Source organism: Protopterus annectens, chromosome 17.part0, assembly GCF_019279795.1.
Source record: "Protopterus annectens isolate FY-2018-M chromosome 17.part0, PAN1.0, whole genome shotgun sequence".
Lineage (NCBI taxonomy): Eukaryota > Metazoa > Chordata > Ceratodontiformes > Protopteridae > Protopterus > Protopterus annectens.
The window spans coordinates 276,351,381-276,367,511 of NC_056751.1; positions in this window are offsets into that span (position 1 = coordinate 276,351,381).

Below are 16,131 nucleotides of genomic sequence, written 5' to 3' on the forward strand. Positions count from 1 at the left end.
CTCAAATCTTTCCATCCATATAGTTCTTCTAATGTTACATTTTATAATAGTAAGGGTTTTTTTAGCATCAGTTTACTAAAATATACGATTTGACTTGTTTAAAGTAAATATAGTGCTGATTTTCTCCACTCAGTTTGTACCAGAGAGTTATTAATATCCTCCTGGTCATTCATATTTACATCATATATATTTCTTTATTTTCCATTGATTCTAATATTCACCTCAATGCACTTTTCCAGTATGGAGGTCAGGCTAACTGGTCAATAATTACTCATATCTGTTATTTTCTTCTTTCTGTATTTCAATGTTACAGCAAAACTTTTTAATGAAGTGAAAACAGTAAGAGTTTTAGCAGTGTATTGAACATGTCTGCTATTACTACATTGGTTTCATCTTTTGTAGTTTTTTATTCATATTGCAGGATTTTTTTTTCCTGTTCCAACTGATGTTGATTTAACCTGCTATAATGCGCTTATAACTCTTTCTAATGCTTTCTATAGTATCACTGGATACACTAAGTATCTAGTTTTATTAATTGTTTAAAGTTATCTTCTACACAAACCTCACTCATTCTCCTGATTATTCTGCATATAATGTTCACACAATTTCTATTTATTTTTATGTAATTTGCTCTTTTCCTTTTCTAAAGGTTCCTCATCCAGTTCTTTTATCTCTTATATAATAAATAGGTTCATAGGTTCATACTAGGCTATCTGCCCTAGGGCATTTATAAGCCTAGCCAGAGTTGTGTGGCTTTTACCACCCCTTAGGTTGAAGAATACTATACCCATTAGTTTGCCGTGCCTCTGTCCACCAGTGATACAGAGATGATCCCCGGGGTAAACCTACGATCTCCCATCCACTGGTCAAGATTCCTCTTGAACAGAGCCAGCGAAGTGCTCTGTCTCACATGGACCGGGATTCTGTTCCACAGCATAGGGAGTCTCTGGGTGATGAATCTGTCCCTCCAGCACGTCCTATTTATATCCATGTTGAGGTTTAAGTCTCTTGCTCTTGTGGCTCTGGTGGATTTGGATTTTTTTGAGGTGGAGCATGTCCATTAATTCCGGGTTGGACATGGCCTTGTATGTCAGGCACAGGTCACCTCTGGGCAGATGGTATGCGACTGAATAGAGCTGGAGTTTCTTCAGTCGGGCAGCATATGGCATATTTTTGAGCCCCTTTATCCTTTTGGTGAGGAACTTTTGGGGTCTTTCCAATTGCTGCAGGTGTCGGGTAAGATACATTCTGAATGGGGCATTGTACTCAATCATTGGTCTGATAAGTGAAGAGTACAGGGGAACAATGACCTCCCTTGATCTGGATGTGAATCCCTTCATAATCAGGTGGGCAATGTAGAAGGTCCTCCTAACCACTTTGGCAATGTGAGTGTCAAAAGAAAGGTTACTGTCAACTTGGGTCCCCAGGTCCCTGATAACCTCTTTTGTGCTTAATGGATTGCCACCTCTTCTGTGCTTAATGGATTGCCACCTATATGGTAACTTGGGGTTACCTTGTTTTTACCAAAGGGTATGACTATACATTTTTTGGCGTTTAGCTTAAGGCCATGGCTCTGGCACCAGTTATCCATTTCTATGAGACTTCTCTGAAGGATATCTGTGTCTGATGGATTTTCAACTATGGCGCCCAGTTTGCAGTCATCTGCAAACTTTGTCAGCCACAATCCTCCTATGTTTGCCTGCACTTCTGAAAAGTAGATGCCGAACAAGAGGGGGCCCAGGACTGAGCCCTGTGGGACACCGCTTGTGACCGGCTTGGAGTCTGACATGGCACCAGCAACTCTAACCCTGTGGGTTCTGTCCTTGAGCCAGTTTGCAACCCACCTTGTGACATATGGGTTTACATTTAAGCTGGTGAGCTTTTCTATGATACCCGAGTGGGGTATTGTGTCGAAAGCTTTTGCAAGGTCAAGGTAGGATGTGTGAACTGCCTTACCCTCATCAATGGCCTTGGTGACTGTTTCAAAAAAGTCGACCAAGTTCAAGAGGCATGATCTGCCCTTGACAAAGCCGAATTGGGTAGGATCCAATGTCCCCTATGTCTTTATTTATGAGTTCCATTATGATCCTCTCCATAGCTTTGCAGACCAGGCTTGTTAAGCTTATGGGGCGGTAATTTCCAGGGTCCGTAGAAGCACCGCCTTTGTGGATTGGGACCACAGTTGCCGTACGCCACTCTTTGGGTATGTATCCTGTGGTAAGGCTAAGATTAAACAGCAGCCTTATGTGTGGGTTTAGTTCCTCATTGAGTTCATGTAGCACACAGCCGGGGACACCATCCGGTCCCATTGATGCTGTGTTTTCAGCTTTAGAGAGAGCAGCTCTCACCTGGGTATTTGAGATGATTGGGAGGCTACACTCTGCTGGGATAGATATTTCTCCTTTTGGGGGGGGGGGGGAGAAATTTTCACTGAACCTGTCTGCCAGTATGTTTGCAATGTCTGTGGGTTCAGTGATTTTTGTATCATTTTGGACTAATTCTGAGCATATCTGGGAGTTTCCACCCAGATTTCTAACATAGCTAAAGAAGGCCTTATGATTGTCTTTTGAGTCCTTGGCGATTTTTCTCTCAAAGTTGGCCTTGGATGATTTTATGAGTGATCGTAGTTTTTTACTAGTATTGATCAGAGATGTCTTCCCTTTTAGGGATTTTGCTCTATCTTGTAGTAGCTTTCTCCTCTTGTTGTAAAGTTTGTTTATGGCTGGGGTCCACCAGATCGGGCGCTTGCCTTTGGTGGAAAGGGTCTTGATTTTATTTGGGATTGCTTGATCCATGCAATCCTGGAGGTGCTCGTAGAAAGCATTTGTAAGGGATTCAGCAGCATGGGTTGTGGTTTCCAATAGCTCAGGGGCCTTGAAGGATACCACACCAGTCTTAAGAAGTGTGAAGTTGGCTTTTGAGAAGTTCTTCACTGTGGTCTTTTTTTGTTGGGGGTGGGGGCGGGATGTGGATCTCCAGTGAGATTAGTTTATGGTCTGACCTCACCAATGAGGGATATACTTCCAGTGTGGAGCATTTTGTCCCCATGTTTGTAATGATCAGGTCTAGTATATTTTCACCTCTTGTGGGAATGGTGACAAGTTGTTCCATAGCATTTGAGTTTATGAACTCCAGGAACCTTTGGGCTAGGGTATTGGGGCTTGAGTAATATTCCCAGTCTATGTTTGGGTAGTTGAAGTCACCCAATATGATGGTGTTTGGAGAGACATTTATACTCTCCAGTGTCTTCAGGAAGGCTGTGTGGGGTTCCTGAGTTTGAGAGGGTGGCCTGTAACATGCTACAAACTGTAGAGCAGTTTTGCCTATGGTTAATTGCACCTGAATGGTCTCTGATGCTTCGTGAGTTGCCACCAGCCTGGAGGTGTGGGTATCCTTGATGAATATGGATACACCCCCTCCTTTTGTGGTACGGTCCGGGTTTTGGGGCCGGAACGCATGATATGAGGTAAAACCTTATAGTGCCGGGGTGCTCTCAGGAGCCTTGAACCAGGTTTCAGTCACAGCACAGACATTGATGTTCTCCATACTGAGGAGGGCTTTGAGGGCGTGCATCTTGAGATTTAGACTTCTGGCATTGAGCAGCATTACCCTTAGTTTTTTTCCATTAGTGTTTTCTAGGGCGGTGGGTTTAGAATTTGAGCCTTGTCTAAAAAAGGCACTATGGGGGTGGCAAGAGCCTTTGCCAATATCCGGAAACCCAGGGGTGACAGGTACAAGCCGTCCCTTGCGAAGCAGCGTGGCTTGTCAAGCATGTCATTCCAGGCAGACAGACATTGTATCCCCTTAGAATGACACCAGAAATTAAGCCAGTTATTAAAACTGATCATTTTGTCTCTGTATTGTGGCATCATTCTTGGTGAAGGTAGGATACTGCTCAGGGTCAGGGTCATACCAGCCTGGGCTACATAATCTGAGAGCTCCTTTATGTCTCTTTTCATGTAGTCCAGGGAGGTACGTCTCAGATCATTCACACCGGCATGGACAATGACCGAGTCATACTTGTACTTGCTGTGGAGTGACCTGAGTGCTTGTGTTATGTGGCGGATTCTAGCGCCCGACAGGCAGCTTACTGTGAACCTCTCCTTGTTCAGTCTGGTGAGTGGGACGTCAGTGTGTCTTGGAGTCACCTATGACAAGTGTGTCTGGCATTGTGTTTGGCCTTAAGGGCTGTGACTGATTTGCACACTGACTTTGTGATCTATGTGTTGCTTGTGTTATGTCATGAGGTGGCAGTTGTTTGGGTGTCTGCTTTAGAGGCCTCTGCTGTTTTGGTAGATTTTTGATCAGTGCCTCCGAGTATGTCTTTGTGTGTTTATGTGTTTGATTTGTAGTTGTGATAGTTCTATGTGAGACTGGGTTTATGGTGTGTGTGGTTACCTTCTCCTCCTGTCTGGTTTTGCCAGTCCTGAGTTGAGAGAGCTCAGCCTCCAGTTTGGCTATATAGTTGCATCTCTCGCATGTATTTGTGTTTTGTGGGAGGAGGAGAGGGTTGTCTGTGTACATGAGGCAATTGTAACATTGCCTCAATATTCCAGATTCACCAGCTGAGCAGGAGAGGACGCTAGTAACTGACCCTTTGACATGCTAGAAGAAATGAAAAAGTTTGCTGTGTAACTGAGTCAGAAAGGACCTATAGGGAAGTGGGTACTCAAGGGGGTTTTAAGCTAGTGAAGTACTTTGTATAATATAGAAGTGCTTTACCTGACTAAAAATGCTTTAGGAACAAGTGCTGAGCTTTACAGATAGAGAATAGACTGTTTAGATTACAAGTAGAGCAGTTCTAAGGGAAAAAATGAAGAGCAGACTTTACGGAGCCAGAAATAGTTTAACCATGTTTAACCGGCGCTGCCCGATGGTGCTCTAGTGGCAACTCCACGCTAAATGCAGAAAAGGCAATAAGTCAGTAGTACAGGCTAGCACACTTTAGTGGGCAGCCAAACAATTAAATTAAACAGCAAACAAGCACTTTTCAACTTGAATTACACTAATTTCGACTAAAATGTACTTTTAAGTGCAGATAATAAAAAATGCAGTAAATAACTATGAAAACAGTTAAAGCTTGCTCTATGTAAGCAGTAGAAGGTAAAACAAATTTAAAAAACAGCAGGATACTTAATCAGGAAAGCAGTTGCTTTTTTTTCAGTTCTCTGTAGCCAGGAAGACTCAATAGGACTACGTGGAGCTGTGTCTGAGCAATATGGCTTCAAAAAAATGCCAGAGGCAGATTTTAACCAGGGAACTTCAAAAGAGCTAGAAATGGTCCAAAATGACCAATTACTACAGCTTCTTGTGCTGAGGTCACTTCCCTCAAGGACAGGTAGGCTATTCAAGGCTCCCCACTCCCACTGGTGAGCTAAGAAACTTCCTTCTATCCAAGTAAGGCAATGGACAACACAGGAACTACAACACAGCCCAGGATACAGCAACGCCTGTAAACTGGTCTAACTAGTTTAGGAGAGGCAGGAAAACAAGGAATATTTTTTTGTTTTTTTTGGTTTTAAATAGAAACACACAGAAATGCAGAAAAGGCAATAAGTCAGTAGTACAGGCTAGCACACTTTAGTGGGCAGCCAAACAATTAAATTAAACAGCAAACAAATACTTTTCGACTTGAATTAGACTAATTTTGACTAAAATGTACTTTTAAGTGCAGATAATAAAAAATGCAGTAAATAACTATGAAAACAGTTAAAGTTTGCTCTAGGTAAGCAGTAGAAGGTAAAACAAATATAAAAAAAACAGCATTCAATACTTCAAATACAGTTGGTGTAGACTGATTTCCATTTTTTAGTAATTGCTTTTTTTGGCAGGCAACAGAATTTAACTTAATGCCTTACTATGTCTACAGAATTCAGATCCCATGTCCGAGCTCAAAAGAATCAGTTCCTTAGTTACAGCCAAATATTTCTGACAAGAGTACTCTATAGGGATTTTTTTTTTTAAATATGCCAATTCATTGCACTCCCAAAACATATATGCCCGGTTATCTCTTCTTTCCCATCCCACCTCTAATATTTACTATCTACATGACAAAATAATCTTTGAAGTCAGCTTGAGGTATAAAAATATGTATGCAAACATTTCCATGCAAAGATCCTAAACTTTTTTCAATTTGTTGCATACTTGGGAGGGATACATATGTCCTCCCACTGTTCTCGTGTAAATTGCTTTTCCAGTCTCTTCCCAATCTTTTCTAACCTCCTCTGTTATTGGTTATAGTTATCCTGCAATATTTTAAATGCCCTATTAATTATCTATTTTTAAAAGCAGCTTCTGTTCTAAATTCAACTAAAAACCCAACCAGAACAGGTCTTTCACTTTAGATTCCCTTACCTCTTTCTCTTTGCCAATACTCTGACATATCAACCCCTGGTATTTCCTTCACCCACTTGATCTATTCATTCATTCTTCCATCAAGGCAAAAGTCATCTTGCACACTGACTCCTTGAAGGAAGCAAGGGTTGGATATTAAGGAACAGGTCAGCCTGCAGATCCTGTGGACTATCTCCACTCCCATGGCACCCCAGGGAATTGCTTGAGAAGGTGCAATCTGCTGGTCTAGTGATACACTGCTTGCAACATCAGTCACTAGGCAGTTCATGCTGTGGCAATATTCCTACATTTGCACAAGCATCACCAGTGTAGGGAGGCAAACTGCTACCCACACCCAGGAAGGGCAAGCCAGCAATGGACACTAATTCCCTTTGTCCCCTGCCCATGCTGCTAGATGAGTTCAGACTGCCTAGTTTGCAGCGAGGAATTTAATCCTCTATACCTCAATGCTGGGTAACAGAAAGGCTTCTGACTACATCTGCCAAAGAAAAAAATCACCTACTAATGCAGAACACAATACAGTGTACAAGCTCTGCTTTGTAAACAATGAAGAAGACACTGTCGAAGGTACTTAACCCCAGGTGCAGTAACATGATACATCACTTTCACTTTAAAATTTCATAAAAAAGCACAGAAAATGCAGAAAACAAAAGGTTAAGAAAATACACACAAAAATGAAAACATATGCAATAAAGCAGATACATTCCCACTGTGTGTGTAAAATACACACACCATATAAATACTTGGCAATTCTAAACTACAAGAACACATATAGTTCACACATTTCAGCCTGCCCAAGGCAATACCCTAACCACTTACAGGACAGAATAACACTTTTATAGCCAACTATTTTGTAATTCATATTCTCGAGCAGTGTCCGAAAATGAGTGGCACGTACTGGCAGGAAAATTAAAATTATTATATTTGTTTACATTTCATTTTTTCTAGAAAAACATTCAAATAGAAACTCGAAGCCTGTTTTAATGTATTTAGTTTGTAGGGTCTGTATGCATGCTCAAATGCAGGATGTGGTTACACTTGTGGTATCTCTTATTGCTGAACATTAATACAAACAAATCAATCACAAAACAATTACAATTAACAAGCCTACCATGAAAAACAAATATGAAAAAAAAACCTTGACCAGTATGACTCTGAACCAGAACACAGCATACTTGTTTTACATAACAAGACTGAAAAGTTTAAAAAATCATTCAAAGACACAACTAACTGTTCACAATTCACTGAACAGGCTGGGGAAAAAACACATGCTTGACTCAGTCTCTAATTTTATTAGCCGCAAGCAGTCACACAGAAGATGCAAATGTTGAATTGCTAGTGTTTCAGGCCATTGTCAAAATGCCTCTCTGCTAGTGACAAGTGGAATTAAAATAACTGGGCCTTAGGGCCTTGTCAGTTAAATTACCAATACTTACAGAAGCTGGCAAGTCATGAGTAACTGACACTGTGCTTGTGAATCACATCACATATACATAAATAAAAGCATCAATAGCAAGCATTAAGTTACCATAACTGTTTTTCAAAAACTGAGCAGTGCACTGCAGGAGATTGCTGAATTCCTTTGCTGCAGACAGTTTCTATTAGGCAAGCATACATGTTTTTTTTTAATACTTTTTTTTATTTTTAACTTACCTGGAGGAGGAGGATCTCGAGCTGCTGGAGCAGGTAAATGTTCTCATTCTGATTTCTGTGCACGGATGTGGATGAGCAGGTGCTGGGCAGATTCTGAACTCTGTCTCTGCTGCTGCTGAACTTTAAATTGTGCGAAGGGTTGCTTGCTGCTGCTCATTCATTCCACCACCAACTATCATCCAAACAGTACTCCAACAGGCAGTCTGCCTCACAAAGCAGCTGATGTCATCATGCACGTTATCCCTGTATGTCGATGACATTGCAGGATGACATCAGCCATAATTCAAACACTTGCAAATAAAAAAGGGACTTGAAGGGGCCACTCGGAAATTTGTGTCACCCCATTATTTTACCCTCAGGAATGTGGTACAATTGAGAGGTACGTCACCAGCTCATAAATCTTCTTAATGTAAAATGGATATTAAAACATTGCACATATTGCCTATATTTCATGCATTGCAAATTTAAGAAATTTCATGATTTTTTGAAAGCTTCCTCTTTATGTAGTTCTTTTGCTGACTCCTAAAAAGGATTAATGGCTTTGTGTATTTATTTTTATATATTCAGACCCATAAGAACTGAAGTGGAAAAAAATCTCAATCAAGAGCAGGAGCACACTCAAGCAACTCAGCAGTCTGCGGCTACCACCCCACCCATACAGTATAAGAAGGAATCAGTACTGCAAAACTAAACAAGGGTATACATTTTGAGCCTCAAGAGCAGGGTCAGTCCACCCAGGCATTCTACTTGTATGTTTTATGAGAATGAAGCTATAACATTTAGCAGTGTTTCTTAGTAGTTCTCAGCATGGTAATAAAACAGTTGTAGCCTTGCCCCCCCCCCCCAGCTAGTGCAGTAATCCTAATTGTCCAATAGACAGTATACATTTAATTCAGATCTCTGTGATTAAATTAACCATCAAGCAGCCCTCTCAGTGTTTTCTGCCCATCTCCTCTCTTCCCTCCTCTATGCTTCCCCGATCCTCTCTTTTCTCAATAAACGTGAACTTAACATGTTCTCTCTTGCCTATAACCACATTGCCAGATTTATTACAGGTTCCCCTTATCGAACCCATCATTGCCTTAATCTGCGAAGACTTGGCTGGTTGGAACTGCCAAATCTCCTCAAACTTAGCCAACTCGCCGAAGCTTATAAAATAATCAACCATCCTGATAGAACTCCCTCACTGTGCAAAATTCTAACTCCATATACTAACCTCAACAGTCTCGATCATCAAACAGCATCCAGATCCTAACCATTAAAGCAAAAACTCAGGTGGGGATGCCCTTTATGCAAATTCCATTGGCAAGCAGTGGAACTCCTGCCAAACAACCTTAGACTTACTTCTTGCTCAATCATTTCAAAGCTAAACTTAAAGAATATCTCTCCACACAATGGACATGCCCATGTCGAGAACCTGACTAACTACATATCTCATGACTTCTAGCTCCACTTCCTAGCCCATTTCCTAATGCAATCTCTAAAATTTCTCTTTCCTTTTAGTAATAAGGAAAATCTCTGATTTCAGTCTATTTTTCAGTATCTTTAACGAAATCAATGTTTTGTGTATAATTTCCTGTCTGTCCTTTAGTCTTATATAACATCTATGTAAATTTTCATTCCTGCATATGTAAGCTGTATTCTCTTGTTGTAACAATACTTTGAATCTTGCAATTTCAATATGTACTTCTATTGTGTATTGGAGCTTTTCTCCTCGGGCCTCTACTGAAAACGGATATGTATCCAGATAGACCAGCCCGGTTAACAAATGTAAAATAAAAATAATAAATAAATAGTTTGTATCACTTGAGCCGCACCTGTTTATTTGCATCTCTATACATTCCCCTAAATTGCTAATGTATCCCCCTACTCTAATCTGTGCACCAACTGGCTACTAATAAGCAAGTTGATGTGAAGACTCACTCCCAACCTTAATAAACATTTCTGTCTCTTCTCTCTCACTTTGCAGGTAGAGTTTGAATTATTACTTACCCCTTCTGAGGCCTTCACTGATAGATTTCCACTGATTTCCTCCCTGGTTTCGCTGGTTTCTTTGCATTCGACCTGGCTTACACCCCTCGTGCGATCCCCTTCCCCCAATACTAAGTCTATATTAGAATCCTGCTGAGAATGCAGCTATCTTTAAAGTGCTCGTCTCCCACCAAGACACAAGTGCTCTTCAGCAATTGAATTCTACTTGCTGGTAAGCCATTAGACCTCAGGAATTTGTTTAAAGTGTTCCGATTTGTAAAGTAACACTTACTTTTTGATGCCCATTACTCTCGTCTTTGTGGGCTCTTAGATCGTCAAGCAAACTACTACTAGAAGTCATCAACAGCTACAATAGCTTTGGAGATGCACTATATAGTAGTTCAGTGGCTAAAAAGGGAACTCTCTCCCCACTAGCATACAAAACACATCGTCCAAAGCCTCCTTTAAAAACCTCATTAGGCAGCATCTCAATCAAAGCTGGCAGTGCCATGGTTGCTCCCCAGGCTAGTGAAAGCGGATAAGGTACACATACTAAACCTAGAGTACTTGATAATAGGTTTTCCCTCTTACTCACAAACACTGGCTAATGTACAATGTATGTACTGTACCTGTGTACTATGTATGCATTCTACATATGTTCCAAATTTCAGCTGTACACCACAAATCTATTAATTACCTTTATTTTTAAATTAATATTTTCTTGTTTGCTCTCTCCACTGTAACTGTTGATATGCATACCACTGTAAAAACATGTATATTGTAATTTGTGTGTATACTGATCATGTCTAAATATCTACATGTAGCTGTAATTTTTCTATGCGGAGCTTTTCTCCCTGGGCCTCTGCTGAAAAAGGGCCTTTTCGGCTCAGTCAGACATCCCAGGTTAACAAATGTAAAATAAATAAATAAATAAAAATCTTATTAGTTGAGTCTTTTGAATTTTGACTCATGCATGGTGAGGTTTCACTTACACATACAATTTGTACATTTATAAGCTGGTCATCCCTCCCAGTGCTCTTTTTAATTTCCTATTTTTACCTTCATCCAAGTCTACATTCTTACTTTTTAAGAAGGTGTCCTTTAATCTTTTACTTTATTAAGATGTATTTTTCAATCTATGAAACCCTGTGGTCCACAATCACAATTTCTATTTGCCTGTTGTCTTATAAGTTATTAGTTGAGTGGCTTTAATTTATCATTAATTTCCACCTCTTTTTTTTAATTAATATTTCCAGGAAATGTTTAATTCCCTTCTGTACAGTTTTCTAACTTGTCAGTTTCAGTCACATCCAATATGATTTTGGCATTTGTTGTTTTCTTTGTACAGTTTGATTTATTAAATATTCTTCTTTATCAAATGTAACTGTGTTACTAGCAATCTTGAACTCATGTTTCTGAAATTAATGCTAGTAAGTTTTTTTCCAACTTTATACAAAATCTGAAATGCATCTTATATCTTTTCTTACAACCCTGACACTCAATGGAGAAGTCATATGTTTATGTTCCATTATGACCCTTATATCTTCAATTTATTTACAATTCATACATTTATTATCAGATACTTCAATTTTTACATATCTTTACACCCCGGGTACTGCTTAAAAAATCATATTTCAGTATGTCCTGTAAAGCATATGCATTTGAACAGAAATTCCAAGGAATAATATAAACACACTGATCATTTTCTATTTCTAGGACTTAATATTCTATTTTAAATAAATCATGTACCTGCTATGAGTATGATGCTTTATAGTTCTTTGAAAGTGTAATACTCACTTTTCCATACAAAGCTGGCTAAACCCTCCAGACTCTGATGCACACAATAACAATGAGTTTATGGTTTCTAACAGGGCTTTGACCTAATTTCTTTTTATGGATAGCAACTGTATAATAGTGTGTGTATAATAATTCTTGTATGAGCATGGTTAATGTGGTTTATATACAGATAAAATCCAGAAAGGCAATCCCTTCTGTCTTACTTAAGCCACACAACTTCAAAGATGTTTTATACCTATTCGTATTTACTTTGTTGTTGGTTGAAGGGTTGCCTTTGTTTTCTGTGTTAATATTCTACTGCACCCTTGAAGCAAATTACGATTTAAGTTATGCGCTATTTCTTATATTCTTGAAGTACAGTATTGTATTCAGAGTGTAATCCTGTGCACCTCTATAAATATAGAATTTTGAATGCACTTAATTTTCCTACATCAAACTCCCTTCTGTAAATAAAGTCAACTGTTGTAACAAGTTGGATCCAGTGACTGCTTTTACCCTTCACCCACAAGCCCGCCTTCTTACCTAAATGCATATCTGTTATGTAAAATTAAGACGCACCTTTTTATCACATTTTCTTTTAACAATTTTTTTTTCTGGCCCAGAAGTAGGATAACTTATTCCACTTCTCACTCATGAGCATACATTTGTACAGTCTTTGTATTGGTGTGAGATGCTACCTTTTGCTCCACACATTTCTGCTTGAGCTGGGAGTGTTTTCTGCCCTTTTTCCTCTTTGCAACTTGATGCAGAAGCAACATATCATGGGTACCAGAAATACTGCAGTAGTGCAAAGCAGGTGTTCTACACACATCTTTAGAAAGACACGGGAGAATGCCTAAATAAAATAAATGAGAAATGATTTCTCTATGTTCTGAAAAAGAAGGGAGGGAAGCATAAAATAATTAAAAAAAAGCACATTATTTCTCTTTCCTTTATACAGTTACAGTGAATGAAATCAGCTTTAACTGTGTGTTTTAGGCAGATTTTCTTCTTTACAATTGGCTTTAGAAGCAGTCATTCATGGCTAACAGAATTTTTTGCATCAAGACGAAGGTGTTACTCTTGTCTTTAAAAAGATGTGGGAGAGTGCTCAAATAAATAAAATGCAAAAGAAATGCTTTGTCCATATCCTAAAATGGAAGAAAGAGGAACCATTTATTTATATATATATATATATATATATATATATATATATATATATATATATATATATATATATATATAACATATGCACACATATTTATGTATAGAAAACACACATATATACATATGCATTTTTAAAAGCTGTGCTTCTCTCCCCTTTATAAAATTAAAGTCAATGAAATCTACTCAAGCGATGACGTTTTAAGTCCCTTTTCCTTTTTTACATTTGGCTACAAAAGCAGTTGATCACTCATGGCCACAACAAAAATTGCAGCATTACAAAGTAGATGCTCACCACATCTTTAGGAGGACAGGGAAAATTCTTGAAATAAAAAGAAAAATGCTTCCTCCTTATCTTTAAAAGGAATGAAGGGGAAGACAAATACTTAAAAAAACAGTGTTTTTCTCTCATTTATACAGTTACAGTGGTCTTCTGATGTGGCCCATCTTCTTCTTCTTCTTTCGGCTGCTCCTGTTAGGGGTCACCACAGCAGATCAACTGTTTCCATTTTTTCCTGTCCTCTGCATCTTGCTATGTCACACCAACCACCTGCATGTCCTCTCTCACCACATCCATAAACCTTATCTTAGGCCTCCCTCTTTTCCTGTTACCTGGCAGCTTCATCCTTAGCATCTTTTTCCCAATATATACTCTGCATCCCTCCTCAGCACATGTCCAAACCAATGTAATCTTGCGTCTCTGACTTTGTCTCCAAACCTTCCAACCTGGGCTGTCCCTCTAATATACTTATTCCTAATCCTGTCCATCCTCGTCACACCCAGTGCAAATCTTACCATCTTCAACTTTGCCATGTCAAGCTCTGACTCCTGCCTTTTTGTCAATGCCACTGTCTCCAACCCATATAACATAGCTAGTCTCACTACCCTCTTGTAGACCTTTCCTTTCACTCTTACTGGTACTCGTCTGTCACAAATCACTCCTGACACTCTTCTCCACCCACTCCATCTTGCCTGTTCTCTCTTCTTCACCTCTCTTCCACACTCACCATTACTCTGAACTGTTGATCCCAAGTACTTAAACTCATTCACCTTTGCCACCTCTACTCCCTGCATCCTCACCATTCCTCTGTCCTCCCTCTCATTCACACACATATATTCTGCCTTAGTCCTGCTGGCCTTCATTCCTCTTCTCTCTAGCGCATACCTTCACCTCTCCAGGGTCTCCTCCACCTGTTCCCTATTCTCACTAGAGATCACAATGTCATCTGCAAACATCATAGTCCACGAGGACTCCTGTCTGATCTCGTCTGTCAACCTGTCCATCACCATTGCAAATAAGAAAGGGCTCAGAGCTGATCCTTGATGTAATCCCACCTCCACTTTAAATGCATCCGTCACTCCCACCGCAGACCTCACCGCTGTCACACTACTCTCGTACATATCCTGTACCACTCTTACATACTTCTCTGACACTCCTGACTTCCTCATACAATACTACAACTCCTCTCTAGGCACCCTGTCATATGCTTTCTCTAAATCCACAAAGACACAATGCAACTCCTTCTGACCTTCTCTGTACTTCTCCATCAACACTCGCAGAGCAAACATTACATCTGTAGTGCTCTTTCCTGGCATGAAACCATACTGCTGATCACTAATCTTTGCCTCCCTTCTTAACCTAGATTCCACCACTCTTTCTCATAACTTCATGCTGTGACTGATCAGTTTAATCCCTCTGTAGTTACTACAGCTCTGCACATCACCCTTATTCTTAAAAATCAGTACCAAAACACTTTTTCTCCATTCCTCAGGCATCCTCTCACTTTCCAAGATTTCATTAAACAATCTAATTAAAAACTGCACTGCCATTTTGATTCTGAAACGGCTTCAGTTTATCCTGTTTGCTCTTTTGCTTTAGCATGTACGGCTATTTTACTACATTGAGAGCTAGTTGAATCTGAAACGGCTGCAGTCTATACTGTTTGCTTGTTTGCTTTAGCATGTACGGCTATTTTACTACATAGAGAGCTAGTTGAATCCTAAACGGCTGCAGTTTTTACTGTTTGCTTATTAGCTATAGCCCAGTATTGGCTAGTTGATACATTGGGAGTTAGTTGAATCGCTAGCTTAAGCGATCGCTTTAAGCGTTCGCTTTTTGACCTGCTCTGTCTTTACGTTTTGTCCACATATTGTACCCTATATTGGCTAACTTGTATATGTAGATAACCTTACTTGGGGACTTCCATAATGTACTGTAGGTCTTTTGCATCTTATTGAGCAGCCTTGTAGCTGCTGGATCGCAAGTTAGTAGCTTTAGCTGTTATAACATTCAGCCTGTTTCTCTTGGGGGACGTAGAAAGACTGATGTAGGTCTTTTCTTGAGCACTCCTTGTACCCTGCAATTACTGGTATGCTGGTTGGGAGCTATAGACACCTTCTCGAGCTGCAATTTGAAGCCAGAATCGGCTAGATTGCAAATAGGAAGCTACAGAGTAGCTTATAGTTACTAGAATCCAATTACTTATGCTGAGCTGTAGTTTGGAGCCAGTAATGAATGGATTAATAAAAAGAAGTAGTAGCCTAGTCTATAGTCCGTATACCTAAATTAAACTGCATGGTTATTAGCGGCACTAGGCCCACGTGGATGTTTCCATGTGCGTAATGAAACGCCATAGTTAATGCAACTGTCGCCCGTGGTCTGGCCCTCAGGATGTTAGGGACCCTATCAACCTCTGTTTGTTACATTTGCAAATGAGGATTGGTATCTGTGAATGCAAAGACTAATATTTTGAGGATATATTCTCTGAATTATCTGTCCCTGTTAGCCCCTGTAGATTTCAAATGAACTGTTAAATAGGACACCATAGGCTACATAACTTTCATGCTGTGACTCCACTTATTTTTTTTAACAAATTCTAGTGTAGACTTTGAGTCAGCCGGCAACCAACACTAACTCCCACTAGGTGATTTTTATATAATTTCTGATACTTTTCTATGCATTGTTCCTGTTTTGGTTGTACTGTTTTTCATATGCATTTATGTGTGACTATGTCTTTACCAATGTGCTACATGCTGTCCTACTTAGCCTACAGAATTTAACCTGTAGGATACATTTATATAACTAAAGATAAGCTCCATTTTGATACTGTTGGCTTGTAGTATTACTTAGTGAATGTACAATGTCTAACTGTTGAAGTGTTAACTATTGCCCTAATTATCTTACTCTGTCTATGCGGGCTTCTTGCTACTCAC